The sequence below is a fragment of the Monodelphis domestica genome, chromosome 6 (assembly GCF_027887165.1).
Source record: "Monodelphis domestica isolate mMonDom1 chromosome 6, mMonDom1.pri, whole genome shotgun sequence".
Classification (NCBI taxonomy): Eukaryota; Metazoa; Chordata; class Mammalia; order Didelphimorphia; family Didelphidae; genus Monodelphis; species Monodelphis domestica.
In genome coordinates, this window is record NC_077232.1 from 154,736,587 (window position 1) to 154,759,774 (window position 23,188).

Below are 23,188 nucleotides of genomic sequence, written 5' to 3' on the forward strand. Positions count from 1 at the left end.
AATCTTTCCCAAAGATCTGATATATATACTATTCTGTGTTCACCTAATTTATTTATAGTTTCATTCTTTATATTCAGATCATTCACCCATTCTGAATTAATCTTGGTGTAGGGTGTGAGATGTTGATCCAACCCCAATATCTCCCACACTGCCTTCCAATTTTACCAGAAGTTTTTATCAAATAGTGGATTTTGTTCACAAAAGCTGGGCTCTTTGGGCTTATCCTAGACTGTATTGCTGAGGTTACTTACCCCAAGTCTATTCCATTGATACTTGGTACTGCAAGGCCCCCTTCTTTGACTTTTTTTTCATTATTTCCCTGTGTATCCTTGATCTTTTGTTCTTCCAAATGAACTTTGTTATTTTTTATTAACTGATTTTGTAGAATCATATTGTTTAATTTCCAATTAATATTTTAATTGGCTTTCCCTGTACCCTTACTGATTATTATTTTTATTGTATTATGATCTCAAAAGGTTGCATTTATTATTTCTGCTGTTCTGCATTTGTTTGCCATGTTTTTATGCCCCACTACATGGTCAGTCTTTGTGAATGTACCATGTGCTGCTGAAAAGAAGGTATATTCCTTTTTGTCCCTATTTATTTTTCTCCATATATTGATTGATTCTAATTTTGCTAATATTTCATTCACATCTCTTACCTCTTTCTTATTTTTTTTTTCTTTGATTTATCTAGATTTCATAGTGGTAGGTTCAGATCTCCCACTAGTATAGTTTTACTATCTATTTCTTCCTTCAACTCCACTAGTTTCTCTTTTAGAAACTTGGATGCTATTCCATTTGGTGCATACATGTTTATTACTGATATTTCCTTATTATTTATACTGCTTTTTATCAGGATGTAGTTACCTCCCCTATCCCTTTTAATCAGAACTATTTTTACTTTAACTTTGTCAGATATTATGATTGCAACTCCTGCCTTCTTTCTATCAGTTGAGGCCCAATAGCTTTTACTCCAACCTTAAATTCTAACCTTCTGAGTTTCTATCCAACTCATATGTGTTTTTTTTAACCCTTACCTTCTGTCTTGGAGTCAATACTGTGTATTGGCTCCAAGGCAGAAGAGTGGTAAGGGCTAGGCAATGGAGGTCAAGTGACTTGCCCAAGGTCACACAGCTGGGAAATGTCTGAGGCCAGATTTGAACCTAGGACCTCCCATCTCTAGAGCTAGCTCTCAATCCACTGAGCTACTCAGCTGCCCCCCATATGTGTTTCTTGTAGACAACATATGGTAAGATTTTGATTTCTAATTCACTCTGCTTTTTGTTTTCATTTTATGGGTGAGTTCATCCTATTCACATTCAAAGTTAGGATTGCCACTTGTGTATACCTCAGCATTTTAATATCCTCTCCAAGTTCTGTCTTTTCTTCTTTTGCTATATCCTTTTAAACCAGTGGTTTGCTTTTAATCAATCCCCCTAAACCCCTCCCATAATATGCTTCCTTTTTTGTCCCCTCCCTTTTTGTTCCCTTTTTATTATTTTTTAGATTCTCTTAAGTTCCCTCCTCCCTCTCTTTCCATCCCTTTTTCTACTCCCTCCCCTCTTCCCCCTTAGTTTTCCTTTCTCACTTTCCCTGTAGGTTTCTATACCTCAATGGATCTAGATGCTCTTCCCTCTCACAATTGTTTTCATTGAGAGTAAAGTTTAAGTATTACGTGTCAGCACTCTCTTTCTTTCCTTCTTATAATAGTATTCTTCTCCTCCCCTTCCCATGTGCCTCTTTGTGTAGTATAGATTATCCTATTTATTGATTCCCCTTTCCTTTTTCTTTTTCTTTTTCATATCATCTTATACCACATATTACCCCCAATCTGATCCTGTGAAGGATTCTTAATTACTAATTATATTGTTATTATTATAACATTGTTATAATTTTTGAATTATAAATAACATTTTCCCATATGTTGATATAGACAATTTGATCTTATTGAAGCCCTTAAAGAAGATTTTGAATAATATATATGTATATATTTTTCCTCTTTCCTCTCTCTTTCTTATTTACCTTTTATTTTTCTCTTGATTTTTGTTTGGATATCAAACTTTCCACTTAGTTCTGGCCTTTTCTTTACAAATATTTGGAAATATTCTATTTTGTCAAATGCCCATACTTTCCCCTTGAAGTATATAGTCAATTTTGATGGGTAGGTGATCCTTGGTTGAAGACCCAATTCTCTTGCCTTTCTGAATATCACATTTCAAGCCTTTTGTTCCTTTAGAGTGGAAGCTTCCAGATCCTGTGCAATCCTGATTGGTGCTCCTTGATATCTGATTGTCTCTTTTGGGCTTCTTGTAAGATTTTCTCCTTAGTTTGGAAGCTCTGGAATTTGGCAATTACATTCCTGGGAGTTATCGTTTGAGTATTTAGTGTAGAGGAACTCTTTCAATGTCTATTTTGCCCCCTTGTTCAAGAACATCAGGGCAGTTTTCTTGGATAATTTCTTGTAGTATGATATCAAAATTTCTGTTCATTTCTGGGTTTTCAGGTAGACCAATGATTCTCAAATTGTCTCTTCATAATCTGTTTTTTCTGATCCATCATCTTTTCAGTGAGATATTTTATATTTTCTTCTATTTTGTCAGTCTTTTGATTTTGTTTTATTAATTATTGCTGATTTGCAAGATAATTGGCTTCCAATTGCCCAATTCTGTTCTTTAAGGCCTGGTTTTCTGCTATAATCTTTTGATTTTCTGCTATAATCTTTTGATTTTCTGCTATAATCTTTTGATTTTCGCTATAATCTTTTGATTTTTCTTTTCAGGTTGGCCTATTCTGCTTTTTTTGTGGCTTCTAGATGTTTCTCTAATTGGGAGTTCTTGTTCTTTAAATTGTTATTTTCTTTTTGAACTATTTACCATTTTTCTTGCCAGAAGGCTTCCATCTTTTTGGTAAGTTCCAATTTAAATTCTTCAAGAACGTGTGGCAAATTCACATATTTGGGAAGGTTTTAACTCATTTATTTAGATTTCCTTTTCTGCTAGTTCCTCTGTAGTCTGGATTTTTCCTCTGTAAAAAATTATCCAGGGTCAATGCTTTCTCCTTGTTTTTCTTAGTATTGAGAAGTTGTTCCTGGGCACTGTTTTCCATCACTATGGTTGTTTTTCCTTCCCTTTCCAGTCTGAAATCTGAGTGAGGGGGGCAGGATCTCTGTGTATGGAGCTAAGGACCAAGAATTTTGGATGAGGCTAGCTCTCCAGTCTCTGCCACTTACACTGTTTGCTGCCCTTCTCTGTGCTATCTCCCCGCAGGTGCCCATGGTCTGCGCTCCTCAGCCTGCTGGGGCCTCAGGTCTAGCTGCTCTCAGGGGTAGGTCCTTGGTGGTCTCAGTTGGCTGCCAAGGACACAGAGGTACCCCTCCCTCACTCTAGGAGTACCCCTTGCTCAATCACTGATTCTAGCATATGCTGGCTCTGACTCTAGCTCTGTAGGTGAGGTGGAAGAGGGTGGATCAGCTTACTTTTTGTTAGAAGCTTTTTCACCCCCTTATGGTTTGGAAATGCCCAAATCCCATGTACCTTCAATGTTGTGCCCTAGTATAGAGTCCCTTTGTTCATATTAATATGTTGGGTTTTTTTTTTTTGGCTTTTTGAGGTAGCCTGTATTGGTAGGTCATGAAGATAGGAAGAGTCCTATGCCTAGACTGCTGCCATGTTTATCCAGAAGTCATCTAGTAGATTTATTTTAAAGAATCATAAGATCAAACCATATGACCTTGGAGATTAGACTACATTTCTCTTTTAGGTATGTATCTTTTATGTTTATTTCTTTTTTTTCTTCCTATTAAGCCATAAGAGATAGAACTATGTCTTATGTAAAATTTTTTTTTCTCCCTTATCTCTAATATAGAGCTCTGTATATTGTAGCCGTTAAACAAATGTGGAATTTCATTGAAAATTAGCCAGGATCTATAAACTTTTGTGAAAATTTATAATGTCTTAATATCAAACCAAGGTCATAGATTTCATTCACTAAGAATGGTTCAGCACACCTTAATTTAGATTTTGACTTGATCTTAATTCCTTAAGGATCAATTACCTTATTAAAAGAGATATTCTTTCAAGTAACCCATACCTTTTCAGTCTGCAATGTCTTTCCAGGAATCCTTCTCAAAGGATCTATTCATTTTGGTGGAATTCTTTTTCTAGATCTATGGAAATTCGGTGGGAAATGGTACGTACTTGACCTGTACATCTGTTTTCCTCACTTCCTCATATTACTCTTTTTTTGTCCATATATGTCTGCACAATATATTTAGCACTGAAACAAGTGATATGGTATTGTGGCTAGAGTGATCATCTTGAATTTGGAAAGGCCTGGATTTTTAAATATTGCCTTTGATAATTGGGCAAGTTATTTATAAATTACAATTTATGTCCAGGGAAAGAGTTACTACATGGATGAAATCAAAGGAACTTGGGACTTCAATGGTATTCAATACATTTAGATATTTATTTGGTTTATTTTTTCTTCTTATGTTTTCCAGAGTAATACATTGGCAGAGTTAATTTTTTTAAACCTTGAAATTACTCATTTCTGTAACCAGTTAGTGCTTATCAAGTGCCTTCAAGTACTATGCACTGCAGTTTGGAGCTGAAGATACTAATGTAAATATTACAGAGTTGACTCTTTCAGTAAACTTACATTGTATAAGAAAAGGACAATATGTCCTCGGATAAATGCAGGAGGTGATCAATTGATAGATACATAAATAGATAGTTGCTATTTTAATTGTATCGCCTTCATTTTCAAACACCAGTGGCATCATTAGAGTTCTCATTAATTGGATTTAAGTAAGACAGAGTTGCACAAAATTGCCAATCTCACTTTCTCTTCCATAGTCATCAAACTCCAGAGACCTTTCTTCAATTGATAAATGGTCAATAAATGTGAATAGACAATTACCGGAAGAAGAAATCAAAGCTACTTGAAAAATATGAAAAATGCTCTAATCCTCATTACTTAGAGAAATGCAAATCAAAACAACTCTGAAATATCATTTCACACATATCATATTGCCTAAAGTAATAAAAGAACAAAATGAAAAATGCAGAGGGGTTGTGGAAAATCTTCACATGCTTAGGTTAGAAATCCCCCTAAGTCACAACAGTTTTAAAATTTGTTAGCTACTCTCAACCTAGTTTATTATGGTGTGGCAACTGCACATGCAACATCTTCTTGTAGCCACAGGTGAGAGCTGGGTGACTTGTGGACATTGGAGGTGAGTGATCAAACCTAAAATGGGATCACCAAGCTCTCTCACAAGAGGTGCTAGTCCTTTCTAGTAAATTCCCCAACTTTTAGCTATGGCCTAGAAATAGGATAACTATGTATCTAGATAGATTGGTAGATAGATAAAAAGGGAGACAGAGAGATAGATCAATGATATAACTTTAGAGTCACAATGATAGGTACATAACACTAAAAATCAGGAGAATCAGGAGAGCATTGGAAGGAGTTTGCACTTTAACTGACCATTCATAGGTTTTAGGTGCAGCATAGATGAACTTTTTAGAGATGGCACACTCAAACTGCACCTTCAAGCTTCCTTTGAGTCCCCCTCATTACCCCAGAGAGCAGAGACATGAAGTGCTTGTATTGGTCTATTGGACAGAGGGGCAGTACATGCAAAAATGTCTTCATGGATGGTGGAGAAAGGCATGCCAAGGCACATGTGCCTCACCTTCTATTTGTGGCTTTAAAGTTATTGCCTTGAGCCTGGACTTGATGTCAATGAAAGAGGATATTCATGATTGTAGCTTTGATACCCTTAGAAAAATAAAATAAAATATATTTACCCAGTGCTATCTATTTTATACAGACATACATATATACATAATGAAAACCCAGGTATTCTTTGACTACCTTTCCTTCATCCTTCTTGTTCTCTTCCTTCATCCTCTCTTCTCTCTCCTCCCTCTTTCTTCCCCTGCTTCTCCCTCCATCCCCAACCCCCTGTGCTCTATTCACCCCACTTTGGAAAAGAGTGTGTCATTCATAGGTAATTTGTTCTCATGGCTTCAACAACAAAAGGACCTTTTAACTCTCACTTAGCACAGTAACAGTGTAGTTTTACCCTATAATTTCTATTTATATTTTCATCTCCTAATCTGGCAAGAGTAAACTTTGGGTCTAAATTCACCAGTTTCTTACATTAGCTTGAAGGACAGACTTCCATGACTTTAAACAGCTCACCAAACTATTATTTGAACAAATTCTTTCTAAAGGTAGCTATGGAACTTGGGAGGTAAGTAATTTTTTTTTAAACTAAAAGGGATTAGAATTCAAGTTAAACTTTTTCTGCCTCAGGTTTAGGATCTAGAAACAAATACAAAATTTGATGAGAGTCTAAAAGAATGAAATAGAAGCTAGGATGCTGTATCCTCAGATTCAGTGCAGGTCACAAGTCTGGTAGTTCAGCTTTGTACATATTGCAATTTGATATAGTAGATGAAGAAAGGGCAGCTAACAGGGAATTGCAGTAATCAAGTTGTTGAAAAAAATCAATGTGCAGACCAGGGTTTGAATCTTATTATAAGACTAACATGAGAAAAGACAGGCAGTGTTCCTCATCTGCCAGCAGTGATATGGGCAAGGGAAGGGAGGGGAGGAAGAAGAGAGATTACTTTGCCGAAACATGGACAGAGACATCGTTCAAAAGTCCAATATGAATCTAAATAAATCTTAAAATCTTGAAATTGGAATTTAGTCAAAAAGTAATTTCTGTCACCAGTAAATGGAAAAGGCTGTTAATTATGAAGCCACTTATATGAGTAAGTAGTATAATTTCAGATTTTGGGTGCACTTATTTATAAGAGCTTGATTGCATCCAGTGTTTCAAAGTCATATCAAGCTTGCAGGGAACAGAAGTAAATAAAATAATACAAAAATCTTAAACCACAATAAACTGTTAGGTCACATGAACTTTAGCTTTTGTATGTAGCAAGGGCCACTTGGACAGAGTAGTTTGAACCCAATCACATTTGGAACACTTCTCCCAGTTCAGGATAGTCATTGTTTATAGCAGAGGAAGAAGAGAAGTGGGAATAGAAGGTTGCAAGGGACAAGAAGAAAGGGATAATGCACAAAACAGTGTGGACAACTCCCGTAAGGACACAGAAGAACTAAATCAATCCAAATCTTTCTCTTGAAATACCAGCATATGTTTTCAAGCATTATATTAAAATTTCATGATCAATAGTGCTGCAAGCTGCACTGTATACAAGCAAAATAAGTGCTGACAATTGACCAGCATGTGAATTTAATAAAATGTCATCTGCTAGGTTCAGCAGCAGTGCCAGCTGAGAGGATCATCCTGATCTCAGTCTGTGAAATGAAACTTCATTTTTTATAGGTAATAAGAATTTTAGGATGGTATCTTTTATTCTAGTATGTAAATACTCCCCAAAACAAAGCATGTGAACATGCTCATATAATTTATTTTAGTCCTCCTATTTTATATACTATTTTATATGCAGACCCAACAAATATGATCCAAACTGCACCCTATGGAGAAATTATTTTATGTTTTTTTCCATATGTATGTATACACATATGTATTATACATGCAAATATTGAAGATGTACAGCACTGAGAGCTTGAGTCTTTCTGATTTAAATGCATTTAGAAACTCAAGACTATGTATATATATATATATATATATATACATGCAAATGAACTGATGGGAACTGCTTCATTTTCAAAAAAACATCTGATTGGTAGACTTCTCACTTGTAAAGTTCACTGAACAGTATATTCCAAGGTGTAATACAGACAAAATTGGAAAAAAATCTACTACAATATTACATAGGAATATTGCATAATACAAGAAATTTAAAGTCATTACATTTATACTGAGGAAACAAGCTAGGTAGGGATACATGAATGATTCTTCCCTCTCACTTATCAGTAACATCTATAAGTTGTTCCATCTTACTGATTTTACCTTTATAATATTACATTTCATGAATTTTCCACCTTCTTTGCACTCATATTGGCCCAATTCTTGTTCAAGTCTCCATCATGTCTCAACTAATTTACTAAACATACTCCTATTAAGTTTCCCCATTCCCATTTGCTCCCCTCTACAATTTGTCCACCACACTAAGGCCAGATTATTATTTTTTAAAACATGGATCCAATCATGGCATTCCTGCATTCCAGAATTTTCCCTGTCTCTCTACTGTCTTTGGAACAAGGTACTCTCTAACTTGACAGTTAAAATCCTTCACAATCTGGATCCAGTAATAAAGCTACCTTAATAGAACTATTTTCTGTTATCCCAGGGCACAAAATGAAAGTCACAAACTCACTGTTTTGGTATTTGGAAAGCTTAAGTATTGCTTCAATGACCTGGCACAGGTTTATCCAGATACCCATACTGCAATCTTTTTTAACATTTACCTTTTTGAAATTCTAATATCCTTTGAGACTTAACTAAAGTGTCCTCTGATGCATAGTGACTGTCACGTAGTAGGTAGCTAATTAACTTTTATTTGCTTAACTTTCTTAGAAAGACTACCATGATCCCCTTCTGTCACTGTCTACAATTTCTGTCATACACATATTATCTTATATGACATCTCTCTCTGTATTTTACATCCCAAGTAAAGCATACAATTTTTGAGGGCAGGAATATTTTAATTTTGCTTCTGTATCTTTCAGACTAAATATAATCCTTCATAAATAATATGCATACTTAATGAGTTTGTCAGTTGTAATTTAACATTTCAAACACTATTAAACAGGTGGGAATGAAATACATAAAGAGCAAAAAAAAAGGAGCTGCAGACACTCATAGGTTTCTTTCACCGATGTTCTACACATCACTCTTAGAACATGGGGATATATTTGCTATGGGGAATATAGATTCTAATGGTTGGTCTGGATGTTACAGGAAAACCAAATATTTTGAACAGGAAAAACAAATATTTAGGTGAATTAGTCATTGCTATTTCCACTATAGGGTTCAACATATAAACTGCAGAATATAAAAACATAGCTCCACAGTGTGGGATGTAGGTAGCCTGGACAATATCTGACTTCTATGGCACCATAATTCCTAGAAAAAACAAGAACTGATATTTGAGCTTGACAGTAATGACAGAAAACCAAGGAATGAGTCCCAACAACATCTTATGAGAAGTTGGCAGAGGATAATCTGAGATGCTGTCTTAGTGTCTGCTAACAAATATGATCTCCTCAATGCTACAAATACATCTGAAATCACAGATAAACTTAAATTGCATTCTCTTCATCACAGAAGCTGGTACATCTATGCCATCTGTTCCATTAGAGGGGATGGACTCTCTGAAGGATTAGACTAGTTGTCCCATCAGCTCCAAACACAGAAATATAGCAACAGAAGTTCATCCTTTCTGTTTTCTTTTCTTCTTACTTCCTTCTTTTCTTACTTCACTTTACTTTCTTCTGCCAGATGGTGATACCTTGTGGTGGTGAGTGCAGAATCTTTTTTGTTCCAAACCATTGTTACAATGTGTATTACATATGCTGTAAATGTGGCAAATACAAGCCTGAAAATAGGCTTCTTATTTAATATAAATAGTTTCTGTTTCCAATGGGCAGTTTCTGGCACTCCAATATAGTTTTACTAAACTTTTTCATTGTAATTCCTTTGAGATATAATCTTAGTAATGATATTGTTGGGTGAAAGGGTATATACTGTTTTATAGCCCTTTGGGTATAAATCCAATTTGCTTTCCAAAATGGCCGTATCGGTTCAAAATTCCCTCCAATAGTGTAATAGTATCTCAATTTTCCCATATCTCCTCTTAAGCGTTCTCATTTTCCTTTTCTGTCACTATAACCAATCTGATAGGTGTGGGGTGGTACCTTAGAGTTGTTTTAATTTGCATTTCTCTAGTTAATTGTGATTTAGCACATTTTTTACATAAATATAGTGAACTTTAATTATTTTGTCCAAGAACTACCTGTTCATATCTTTTGACTATCAATTTGGGGAATGACTTGTATTCTTATACATTTGACTCATTTTCTCTATGTATTTAAGAAATGAGGCTTTTATTAGAAACTCATAAAATGAATCATTATTATTTATTACATCCTATTTCCTCTGTTTAGTTTCTGGACACCATATCCCCCAGTTTGTCCTGTTTTCTATCAGTCACACCACTCTTCTCTTATCCACTTTCCCTAATCCTTTCTTATAGGGTAAAATATTAAATTCATAATGTATATTCTTCCCTCATTTAGTCAATTCCAATAAGAATAAGGTTCATGTGTTCCCTTCCTTCTCACTCCCATCTTCCCCTTCACTATAAAAACTCCTTTATGCCTCTTTTATTTGTGATAATTTACACATTTCTATTTCTCTCTTCCTCCTTGTCCCAATACATTCCTCTTTCTTATGTCTTAATTTTTCTCTTAGGTATCTCAGCGTATTCAACTCACATCCTTGCTTTGCCTGCTGGCCTAGGTATATTCTTTATAATTACCCCAATAATTATGAAGTTCTTAGAAGTTTCAAGAATTATCTTCCCATTTAGAAATGTAAACAGTTTAGCCAAATTGAATATCTTTTGATTTCTCTTCCATGTTTGCTTTTTACGATACTCTCGAATCTTATATTTGGGAGTCAAATTTTCCATTCTTCTCTATTTCACCAGGAATATTTTAAAATCCTCTATTTCATTGAATGCTCATTTTCACTCTGAAGGATTATACTCAGTTTTGCTGGATAAATGATTCTGGGTGGAAGTTTTAGTACCTTTGCACTCTGGAATATTCTATCCCCACCCCCCTTGAATCCTTTAATGTAAAAACTGCTCCATCTTCTGTTATCCTTATTTTGGTGGCACAATTTTTATTTATTTATTTTTGGTTGCTTTTAATATTTTCTCCTTGGCCTCAGAATTTTGGAATTAGCTATAATATTCTTGAAAGTTATTCTTTTGTGATCTCTTTGTGAATTCTTTTCATTTCTATTTTATTCTCTGGTTCTAGTCTAAGCTCTTTTTATATCAGAGCTTTCATATAGTCTAAAAGTTCTTAAATTTTCTCTCATGGATTTGTTTTGCAGGTCAGTTATTTTTCCAATGAGAAGTCTCCTATTTTCTTCTATTTTTTTTCATTCTTTTGTCTTTGATTACTTCTTGATGTCTCATGGAGTGATTGGTCCAATTGTAATTTTTAGGACATTAATTTATTCAGTGATATTTTGTATCTCCTTTTTCTACTTGATAAATTCTAGTTTTTAATGAGCTTTCTTTCCTCAAGGAATTTTGGTAACTTTTTTTTCAAAAGGTCAATTTTACCTACTAATAAGTTTTTCTCTTCAGTGCAATATTGTCAATCTTCTTCCATTTGGCTAATTCTGCTTTGTAAGGAATTCTCTTCATTGGAATTTTTTAAGGTATTCATTCCCTTGGTATTTTTGTGCCTCCTTTGCCAAGATATTGGATATTTATCATAAATTTCCATTATCATTCTCATTTCATGCCCCAATTTTTCTTCTACTTCTCTTATTTAATTTTTTTAAAATATTTTTTTAGTTCCTCCACTAATTCCTTTTTGGCTAAAGACCAATTAATATTTTTCTTGGGGGCATTGGATACAGAAGTATTGATTTTGTTCACTTCTTTTGAGGTGGGTTTTGGTCTTCCCTCTCACCAAAATAACTTCCTTTGTAGATTGTTTTTTTTTTTTCCTGTTTCCTCATTTTCTTTAAATAAAAAAGACAACAACTATAAGTTGGGTTCTGTAACTATGGTGAAGGGAGCATTGTTCCAATCTTTAGGTTCTTTGTGTAACTGTCCTTAGCTCTAGTTCTAGGCTTCAGCAATATGTGAAATGAGAGGTTAATTTTTAAAGAACAGAAGAAGTAGAAACCAAATTGCCTATATTTGTTGGATTATGGGGAATACAAGGAAGTTTCAGAAAAACACCTACTTCATTGACTAAACTAAAGTCAAAGAGTCAAATGATATCACTATGATAGTAGAAAGAGAAGGGTTTAAAAGCCTCTTGATAGGTATAAAAGAGATGAATATAAAAGTGGACATGAAGATGATTATAATCAAAATGAAACCAACAAAATATAAAATCATGGTAACTGGTTCCACCATTTTCTGGCAAATGGAGGAGAAATGGAAACAGTATCAGATTTTATATTCATGGGCTCAGTGATCACTAAAGACAGCGACTTCAGCCATAAAAATAAAAGACACTTGCTCCTTGGAAGGAAAGCTATGGAAAATCTGGTAACCATACTAAAACGAAGAGAACTAAACTTACCAACAAAGCTCTGTAGAGTCAAAGATATGTTTCCCCCCTCCCCTAGCAATGCATGAATGTGAAAGTTGGACAATAAGAAAAGTTGAGCATTGCATAATCTACATTTTTAATTGTGCTGGAGAAGATTTTTGAGAATCTGTTAGCAACAATATCAAATCAGTCAATATACAAATAAATTAATTCAAACTATTCACTGAAAGGTCAAATAATGAAGCTGAAACTTAAATATTTTGCTCACATAATAAGAAAAGACTTATTTGAAAGACTAATATTGGGAAAGATTGAAAGCAAGAAGATAAGTAGATGGCAGAGGATGTGATGGATAAATAGTGTCATGGAAACAATGAACATGAATTCAGACAGACTTTGGGAAATCATGGAGGATAGGAGGATCTAATGAGTTTTGCCCTATGGAGTCACAAAGAGTCACACATGACTTAATGACTGAATAAATCATATATATATATATATATATATATATATATATATATATATATAAACATCTCAGTACAAATGTACATGTGTGAATATATATTTGTGTATATGTTCAGTTTCATCATGTCTGACCCTTCATGACATCATTTGAAGTTTTCTTGTCTGAGACACTGTCATTTACTTCTCTAGATCATTTTACAAATCAAGAAATTGAGGCAAACTATGTTGAGTGACTTGATGAGGTTCACTTAGATTTAAGCATCTGAGGTCAGATTCAAACTGAGGAATATTAGTCTTCCTGACATCAAGTCCACAATTCTTTATAATGTGCTACCTAGATTGTGTCTATAATATATTTGTATGATTATAAAAATATAACACATCCATATGGATATTATGTGTCTGTATGTGTGTATATGAATTACATAGGCTCATATTCATGTACATATATGTGTATACACACACTCATATACAGATATAGATAGAGATACATTTTACCATTTAGAGGATAACACTTCTGAAAAGAAGCTTTGCATAGAAGATGAAGTTGTTTATCATGGAGTCAGGAAAAACTGGTCTTAGGTCTGGTATCAATACATTCTTATTGCATTAGCCTGGACAAGTCAATTATTTAATGTATAAATGGAGATTTTGAGCCTTTGGACTTCATTCCCCAGAAGTCCCTTAGTCTATTCCAAAATTCAATTTTCCTCTGTCTCCACATTTTGTGTGATTGTATTTAAATGATTGTAACTCCTCCCTATTCTTCCTCTCTTGGACCTAATTTTAAAATACACATTTTGGCTTACCATGAAGGGATTACAAATTTTCAAAAATTTTTGAGCCATTAGCCTTAGAGTAATGATTGTAAGTTTGCCCGGTTGCTGCCCACCATGAAGGTCTGTGGCAGGGTGTGCCTGTGCTCCAGTCCAGACCTGCCACCTCCCATTGACTGCTGTTTCTCCTGTACATCTGCTTGGCCAGCATTCTTCACCACTCTCCCCCCAGCTAGGAGCCTCCTCTTACAAAGATCAGACTTGCCACAAAAGCCTGCCAATCCTAGCCATTTTTTCCACAGAGGGTGCCATATACAAATCTTTCCACCCTAATCACTTTCCACACTCCACATGTGTCTTTCTAGACTACCATAGCCATTTTTCAGTTTGGAAAAAAGAATACCACACATTCAAATTTTCAAGCAGATTTTTTTTTAAGTTGATCCTGGATTCCTAGTTTAGAAGACTGTTACTAAAGGTTTTTCACAGGGAGGGCAGTCAATTTTGGGTAATAAGTGTTTTTCTTTTCCTTCTTTCTCTTGACCCAAAACGCCAAGGAGAAGTGTTTTTTTTTTCTCTTATAGGCAAATGCACTAATATTTGACCTCAAAGTTTTGTTTCTTTCTGTTTACTCTTTAAACAAACCCCAAGCAGCATCTTTCAGGCTATCGCAAAGCACGCTTGAAACTCTGAAACAACAGTTTGAGTTGGTAGAGCTAAAAAGTACAGTTTGGATATGCTTAATTCTTATCATGACATTTTTTATTTTCATTGGAGATTTCCTACTTTATTTCCTTCTCCTCAAGAATATGCCACAAGCTAGGCTGTTTATACTACAAACCAACCTGAAATATTTTGACAAAGTTCTAAAAAGTCCTAACTGCTCTCAACATGCAGAGTGGAGATTCTGCCCTGTGCTTCTATGAAGGAATTTAAACCTCTGGCAAATGAAATCTAAATGGGTAATAAAAATGAGGGGAGGGGAAGGAAACTTTAAAAGAGATCTGGAAGTTTCTTGCTAACTATTTTGAGTTTATTCTCCTCCTATAATAGTGAACAAGTCTATTGAGATGGGTGAAAAGGATTTTGACTGCATTGCCTGTCTGCACCTTCTCATTGGGTTATATTATTGTATTTACTTATTGCTTTAAGGTTTAAATTTTTTTAAACTTTATCTGTTTTAATTTAATTAATATCTTTCTGTTATACTGAATAATTTTAAGCTTTGTTTTGTTATATTGATCTTTTATTTGTATCTTTACCTTTGCTGAAGTACAAAATATCACTGTATAAGACCATGCGCATCTTGCCCAAACCCTTGTCACTAGATCCATTGAAGATCACATGTTGCCTTTGTTAATTGTGACATAGATGATGATGGATGGATTTCAACAAAACTGGTTAAATTATATACAACCTTCAGAGAATTTAATAAGCTAGGAATTTAATTATAATTTTAAGAGGTCTTCAGACATAATTTTAGTAACTAGTAGTTTCTGAATAGATGATTTATATATATATATATGTGTATATATTTATAATAAAGAATGTTGTATTAAAGGTAGAGAAACAAAGAAATATTTCTATCAAGCTGTTTCTATGAATCAGGAAGCCAAAGAAAAGAGCTCCTGTAAAACTCTTCATTTTAATTTACTTCCAGCAGAACAATCTACATTTCTTAATGATGTTCTAGAACCAAATAAGTTTTACTTTCTTTAAAAATGTTTGCCAAGATTGCACAATTTACTACATCTGTAAAAATTGTGACAAATATCCTTTAGTTCATAGGGTTTCTTATGTCATACAGCAATTTATGTGAAATATGATAGTGGGTTTGTTTGCTATTGTAATTAACTGGGCTATTGTGAATTTTGGGGTCTTTGGTACAGGTTTGAATGTGTATTATCTACTGTGTTACTGTTTTATTCTGAAAATCATTTTGTACTCACACATGGCTGACACATTGTGTCACTGATTTTAAGCTATATATTTTAATTTAAAAAAAACTTTGATTTTTTTATTGCATGTGCCATATAGTATCTGAGTTTTATTTTCATCTCCTTTATGTATTTGAAGCACTTCAATAGTATTGAGAAGATTTTTCTTTAATTTCTTTTTACTTTGCAGTAATATGTTTTAAATACATTTGTTCTAATATTAATGCATACCCAAAAAGTTTTAAACTATAAAAATGATGCCACTGATTGCTTTAAAAAATTTATGGGATTTTGCTTAATGATTCTGTCTGACTCCAGAAGAAGAGAATACAAAAAGAGCCATTGCACAGTGCCAAAGAAGCACAAAGCTAAACTGCATATTGCCAATCGAGCACAAGGTCAAAGAGACCAACCAATCCTGATGGGATTGATGAAAATTTTGAGCCAAGACAAGAGGACTTGAACTTGTTTGGGGCTCACGGTTGAGGCTGTTTAACATGTGTTAAGGGCAGGTCTTACTTGTCCTGAATTCTACAAAGTATCTCAAATTTGGCTCCTACCTGTTCTTATAATCTAGTTCCTTTTCTGTCTTTCATAACATGGCAAACTTTATATAGTCCTGACTACAAATTGGGTAGTGCATAATTTCTTAAATTATTTTAATTGGGCCCTGATTCAAGGACCTGTTATAGGTTTGTTTTTCCTTTACTTACATTTTTTAGACATAAGACTTTTACATTTTGTATTATTTTCACAAGTTATTTTTCTCTTTTATTTGGAATTTTTAATGTTTTTGATTTTCTTTTGCAAATTGATTCATATATCTCATAACTCAGCCATGCATCCCTGAGTGATCTCAGTGTTTGTTATTATTCACCTCAGGGGGGCCAAGTTACTATCATGAACTTTGATTTAAATTTGAACAATTTTAGGATAAGAAACTTGCTACCTCCCAGAATCTACAATGAGCCACAAAGATAGATGCCTACAGAGACCACATGCTGGACTAGAAGATCCAGAGTGAACTTTAGGATGTGAATTGAACTCTGGGGGAGTTGAAATGCCTTTCTTTTGAATGTATACTCATGACAAAGAGGATTGCCCCCAAATTGACTTTTTGTCAACCTAGTAATCATTGCTTTTGTTCTCTTTTCCTTTTATCCACAAATTATTGCAATCTTATGTTTCCATGATCCTTTTGGGGAAACTGATTTCCCATTGGGATCACATGGGGGCTATGTATAAATGGATATTTTGAGCCTTTGGACTTCATCCCACAGAAGTCCTTTATTATTTCCTAAAATTCCATTTTCCTGAGTCCCCACATTTTTCATGATTGTATTTCAATGTTTGTAACTCCTCTCTCTTCTTCTTCTCTTGGACCTGCAACTGGGCTAAAGTCAGTCAGTTCTTTTATTTTAGTTATTATTAATAAAACTTTATAAAATGTAATATTTAGTTATTGAATATTATTTTAAAACCCACTCTAATTGCTCTAGACCATTGGCATCAAACTCAAAAAGAAATTGGGCTACTAAACCTTATGTAAGAAGACCTATACTTCATGTATTGATTTTGATAACCTCATAGCAAGATGATTTATTTTTATTGTATTTTTTATTCTATTAAATAATTTCCAATTATATTTTAACCTTATTTGGACTACAATTAGAAGTTTTGAGAATAAATGTGTCAGATGGGTCTCATGGTAGACATCTCTGCTCTAGGCTATTAAGTCTATAAAAGACATTGGAAGAGGGAGTGTCCTCATCTAAGGGTTTTCTATACAAAATCACAGTTTCTATTCTAAATGGTTCATTGATTTGTTTATTTTTTTAACACAATGCATGGGAAATCAAACTTTTTCTGCACAGAAATAAATGGATGATTATTTTCCCACAACTGGGCTTTACTGCTAATCCTCTGGGAGTTATACCTTCACTTTTTTACCAAACCGAACTTCAATATTTTGGGGGGAGATTCATTTGTAGAGACAGAAGCATTTTTTTCAGTGTTGATGTTTTCACTCAGGTTTGTTCCATCTATAGATGATTAGGAAAGAGATGTGTTTTGTCAGAACTGAGACAAGAAGACAGTGGAAGCTGTTAGGGACAAAATCATAGAAAGGGCATTTTAAAGTATATGGAAGTAGAAAGAGACCAAATATAACAGTGATAATGAAAAAATAAAACTCTATGTCATTGCATGCCAATCAAATCTCAACATGTCCATATAATTTACTGAAATTAGACCCCATAGCATTCAAGACGGACTCGGATTTGCCAGGCTGAGATCTCCCTTTTGAAGCATAACTGAGTCATAATTAGTGAAAAACCACACACATTAAGATAAACTATATTGTTATTTTCCCAGAGTGATGCTTGATTTTCTGTGGGATGAAGCTAGTTTTAATGTAGATTCATGCCATGCTGGCTGCTTGGTTTTTCTTTCCTTTTGCTCAGTCAATCAGCTCATAGGAAGACAGTTTTTTTTTTTAATTAGGCACTAATGTAGTACTTAATAAACTGCTTTGCACATCTGATTCCCTTCCCCCTTTCCCTCCTGTAAATAGAAGCAGGAAGCAATAGGCACAGAAGTTGAAAGGTTGAAGGATAAAACAGACTCCTATTACCTCCTCTTATTACAAGCTCCAAATGAAATGAAAACCAAACTAATAGCAAGAAATTCCTCAATTCTCACCTTCTTCTGCCCTTCTACATTCAAAAACACCCCAACCTACAACCTCTTTCAATAGACTGTGTTGCCATTAGTGACTCACAGCAAGCATAAAAATCATAATGCTTGCTAGCAGAGGCCGTTGTTTCTCCCTGCCCACAAGGTGGATGCCCACAAACCCCAAGTGGGCTGTCATATGCCTATGTTCTTTATCAGTTCTGTATTCTAGATAATCAGAGAGGAATTTGGGTACCAGGGTAAGCACTAAAGGGAGCTCAGGGACACTGCAATTAGTAAACAGTAGGATTTGGAAGGCGTGATTTGTTTAATAAGGAGGATTTTGCATGCCTTTTGAGTCCTGGATTTAGTGCTACAGATTCACAGCAGGATAAAAACAACTTTGAAGAAAAAAATTCTGTTATGTAGTTAATGTGATTCTGACCTCCCAACCTTTAACACCCGCCTTTATCAATTAATCTGTTTAAAGCCTCAAACTTAAAGAGCTCTCTGCAGCTGTTTAAACTCATTTACTTCCATGTGGTATGAAGCTACTAACTAGAAAAGTTTCCTGATTTTAAAATGCAGAAGATTTTACATAAAATTATTTTTTTCTTGTTAAATTACTGTTTTTTTTTTGTGAGCAGAGATAGACAGAAAAATAGGCAGAAAAAGGCAGAGAGAAGGGGGGGGGTGAAGTAGAGGAAAGGGAGAGGGACAAGAAGAGAGAAAGGATTAATTTCTTGGGGTATAATCCTATAAATCTGAATATGGTGTAGATTTATAATCCATAACTTTACTTGGTGATCATTCTGTTTTTGATGATGCTTCTTAGTAATGATGATACATTTTTTTTTTTGGTAGCTTAATACTGGATACTCTTTGTGGAGATTGTTTTTCTGTAATCATTTCTTTTTTCTGCCAGATTACATGGCAATACAATTTTTAATAATAGTTTCCTGACATTTTGTGATTCATGTTCTCTCCCTCCCTTCCCAAGGTGGCAGGGGATATGATATAGGTGGTTGTAATTCATTTCTCAGACAATCTAGACTCTACATCTTCATGAGTTCCAGGGTGCTAGATTATTAAGGTTAATTTAATGTAATGCATGGGGAATTGATTCAGATATCAAACAGGTCATTGTATTTCTTTTAGTTTGTCAGTCTTGGGTAGGATGTTTAGGAAAATGACAATCTCTATTCCCAGTGAACAAGGAAACTGGTAGAAATAATTCCATTTGAATTTCAAGATCCTCCCCAAACCCAGCTTTGGGGTATATAGGCAGGATGAATAAAGTGCCCTTTTTATTGTTTCTGAGATCCCCAAAGAACTTCTTTGTGAACTGAGGCAATGAGAAAAGAAAACAGTTTATTTCATTACAGGTTTTTAAAAATGAAAGACTACTGTCTTTCCTCTTTGCATAGAGGATAGTGCAATACTTTAGGAACTAAAGTCCTGCTTCTCACCTATTGGAGCCATATAATGACAGATCAGATAGTTAACTTCTCAAATTACACAAGAAATAGTATAAGACTATGAAGACAAGTTGTTAGTTTGCATTGGAAAGTCAAATTTCAAACAATGAGAAGATGTATTATCTGGAACAAAAATAAAGTTTTAAAATGTTTCATATTTGCTAGTTTAACAATCATAGAAGAAATAACAGCTCATATCTCTATAGTGTTTTAATGTTCACAAAGTTCTTTCCTTACAACAACTTTGTGTGATAGGTGATAGGTAGTTCAAGTATAAGTATGTCCATTATACAGGTCAAGAAGCTAGTACTCCAAGATATTTTTTTTTATTGATGTCAAACAATTAGTTGATGACAAGAGGACAATTTGAGCCCAGGTTAAAAATTGCACCCAAAATGCAACTGAAGTTCAACTATGTTTTCTCTGTAATGTGTACTCTTTCTCAAGATTTTCTTACCTCAAGGAAGCAAATATCCAGGGATTTGGAACCAGTTTACATTTTGCTTTAGTTATCTGCCTCCAATTTCATTGAAATAAAATATTCTAAAACACTCAGCAGGAGCTATTTATTCTGAAGTCTTAAGTTTATAAACTGAGAACAGGTAGCAAAAGAAGCATAGCATGTTGAAAGAGAGCAATAAACTTAGTCATGAAGCATGGATTTGAAACTTTGCCTTACTAGTTACTATTTGCAAGCTATGAATGTATGATTATTGTCAACTAAGTCTACTGAGTTTCTGCTTTTTTATTTGCATTGTGGAGAAAATATTTCTAGATAGTAAGATCTTCAAGCTACTCTATAGATGGAATTTTTCTGATTTTATCAAACACAAATGGACAGTAAAGTGTCCTAAATATGACTCACAATAATTCAAAAGATATTGGTACAGCTACAAAAAACTATATCTAAGTAGATATAGATAATGATTATCAATATCATTATTTCTGGAAATATCTTTTTATCTGTCTAGGAAAATGATAAAGTAGACTATTGTCCAACCTATAATGTGCAGAGAGGAAGCATGGAATAGTTGATAGAATATTGGTATTGGAGTCAAGATGATGTGGGCTCAATTCCCATTTCTGACTTATACTAGCTATGTAACAATTGGCAAGCCACTTAACCTCTCAATGTCCTAGACAACTCTCCAAGACTATAAATTATAGATGAATTGCCATTCTGAGTCAGCAAAGGAAATTTCTAAACCAGAAGTTTTCTGCACTAATGAAATCTTAGATCTGGGCAAAAAAAAAATACTATAGAATTGAAAGACAAGTTACGGATCTAGCACATCAGTACATATGCTCTCATTGAGGTAAAAAATTCACTCTGAGACAAGGGTCTATCATTTAATATGAACACCAAATTCTCTGAATAGTTAAAATTAGGGAAAAACCAAAAGGCAATGGAAGAGAGTAAAATAAATATTAGTACATAGCAACATATTGCAAACTCTGATCAAGAGAGGAAAAAATAGACAAGTTTTCTAACAGAGATAGAATGAAATAAGATGGACGGCGCATGCTCTTTATTGATCAAGAAGTTAAGAGTCCTTATACCAGAGCATTAGGTGAACCTGTTTGGAGAATTTATGAAAAGCAGGTATGCATTTTCTCTCTCCCTCCCTCCCTCTTTCCCTCTCTCTCTCTCTCTCTCTCTCTCTCTCTCTCTCTCTTTCTCTCTTTCTCTCTCTCTCTCACTCTCTCTCTCTCTCACTCTCTCTCTCTCTCACACACACACACAAACACACATACATATACACAGGCATACACATACAAGATGGTCTGACTTGATTATGAGTATCACTGGTGGAGGAATAACTACATTTAGGGAATTAGAGATCTAAAAAAAGTTTTGAACCACCCCTCCACTAGATCATTATTGTACAAAGAACACTTTTCAAACATACAATTATAAAGAGCTAATAGACAAATGCCAATTATTATTTTTATCTAACAGTGATTCTGAGTGAATGTGCATAGATTCTGAATGATAGTATATTTTGTTCTTCTTTTCCCTACCAGTGCCAAACTGTAATCAAATACATCCTTGCAATCTGAATTTTCTCCTTTTCCTATGAGGACAAATAATATCAATTTATCTTTAAAGTAAAAGATGTTCTATATTGGATACAGTTTTATTAAATTCATACCTTTATATATATATGTACATATATATATAAATTATAACTTCCCTAAAATGTTCATATTTATTTATTCCACTGAAACAATCTTGTGAAAAGAGATATTATTTCTATTAGACAGTTGTAAAAATGGAAACTAAGGGAGATGAAGTGAATTGTCAAAGGTCATTGAAGTCTTCTGAATTCTAGTCATAGAGCAATTTTCTATAAGATTTCTTAAATTATAAAAATAGAATTGAGTACTGTCTTCCCATAAATTAAGATAATTAATTCTCATGATGTCAGGAATACTTTTTAGATTTAAACTCATTGTTATTCCATCACATACCAATAAAGGTACAAGGAATAGTGATTATTTTCTGCACTAGTAGGCAAAAGTTTAAACTTAAACTTGTTTCAAAACCTTTCTAGCCCTCAAACATTCATTGAAGAGAGAATCAATCAAAGACAGGGTAAAAAGTCCTTGTGGCCCAACCATTCTTCAAGAAGTGAAAAATCCTAGTAGAAATAGATGACATGATGGGACTTAAAGAATGTTAGAACTTTAAAGAAATATTGAAGAGCTAAAGTAACTGAATAGATTAATCATTTTAGTCCCTTGTATCTAGCTAAACCAATAATCTGATTCATATATTATTTAGTATTTGAACTCAAAATGACAAAGACTTAAGAGTGAGGTGAATTGTCTTTAGGAAATTATGTTGTGCTCCCAACAGTCACAAGTATACATTTTTAGGTTAATTCTGTTTTAGAAATTCTGTGTTTATCAAACTCAAATTCCCACATGAACTCTAAAGAACAAAACCTATAAGTGACCCAAAAGATAAGGAAGAAATGAAATGCTATGACAAATATCCAATTGTAACATCTATGCAAGGAACAGCATAACAATATTATCTAGAAAATTAATGATCAAAAAAGAAAATAAGAGAGTCAAGTAAAAAATTAAGGATAACAGCTCTAGTATTTTACTATTTCCAAGAATTTATGGTAGATACTTTATGAAGAATCTGTAGGCAAATGAGAAGTGTAAACCTTAAAATTTCATAGACTTATAAATGTTGGAAATTTCACCATTGGGAAATTTCATACTTGAAAAATTTCCTATTGAGAGTGGGAACTCTATTGGAATGTGAACCCCATTGGCATGGGAGGTTCCTCTTCCTCCCTTCTTAAGATTACTTTAGGACAGAAACCTTTTGCTGAACAATGGAAAGGGCTTTGACCTATGCTTAAGCATAGAACAGGAATTTCTTTGAGTCATGATTGATTTTAGAATTGATACAATGGAGATACTTGGAATGACAGAACCAGGTCTTGGAAATTGCAATCTCCACCCTACTCAGTCCTAACAGGATTTAGGAAGGGCTGCAGCATAGATCAAAATTTAATTATTTGAGAATATGACCTTCAACAGACATGTGCAAATCACAGACCTCTGGGCGGTCCTGGGTT

General features: G+C 34.1%; 1 pseudogene; it reads left to right on the top strand.

The window, feature by feature from the left end:
* LOC100618615 (ADP-ribosylation factor 1-like) overlaps window positions 1–23,188 on the top strand; it is a 195,248-nt pseudogene that overhangs the window by 73,123 nt on the left and 98,937 nt on the right.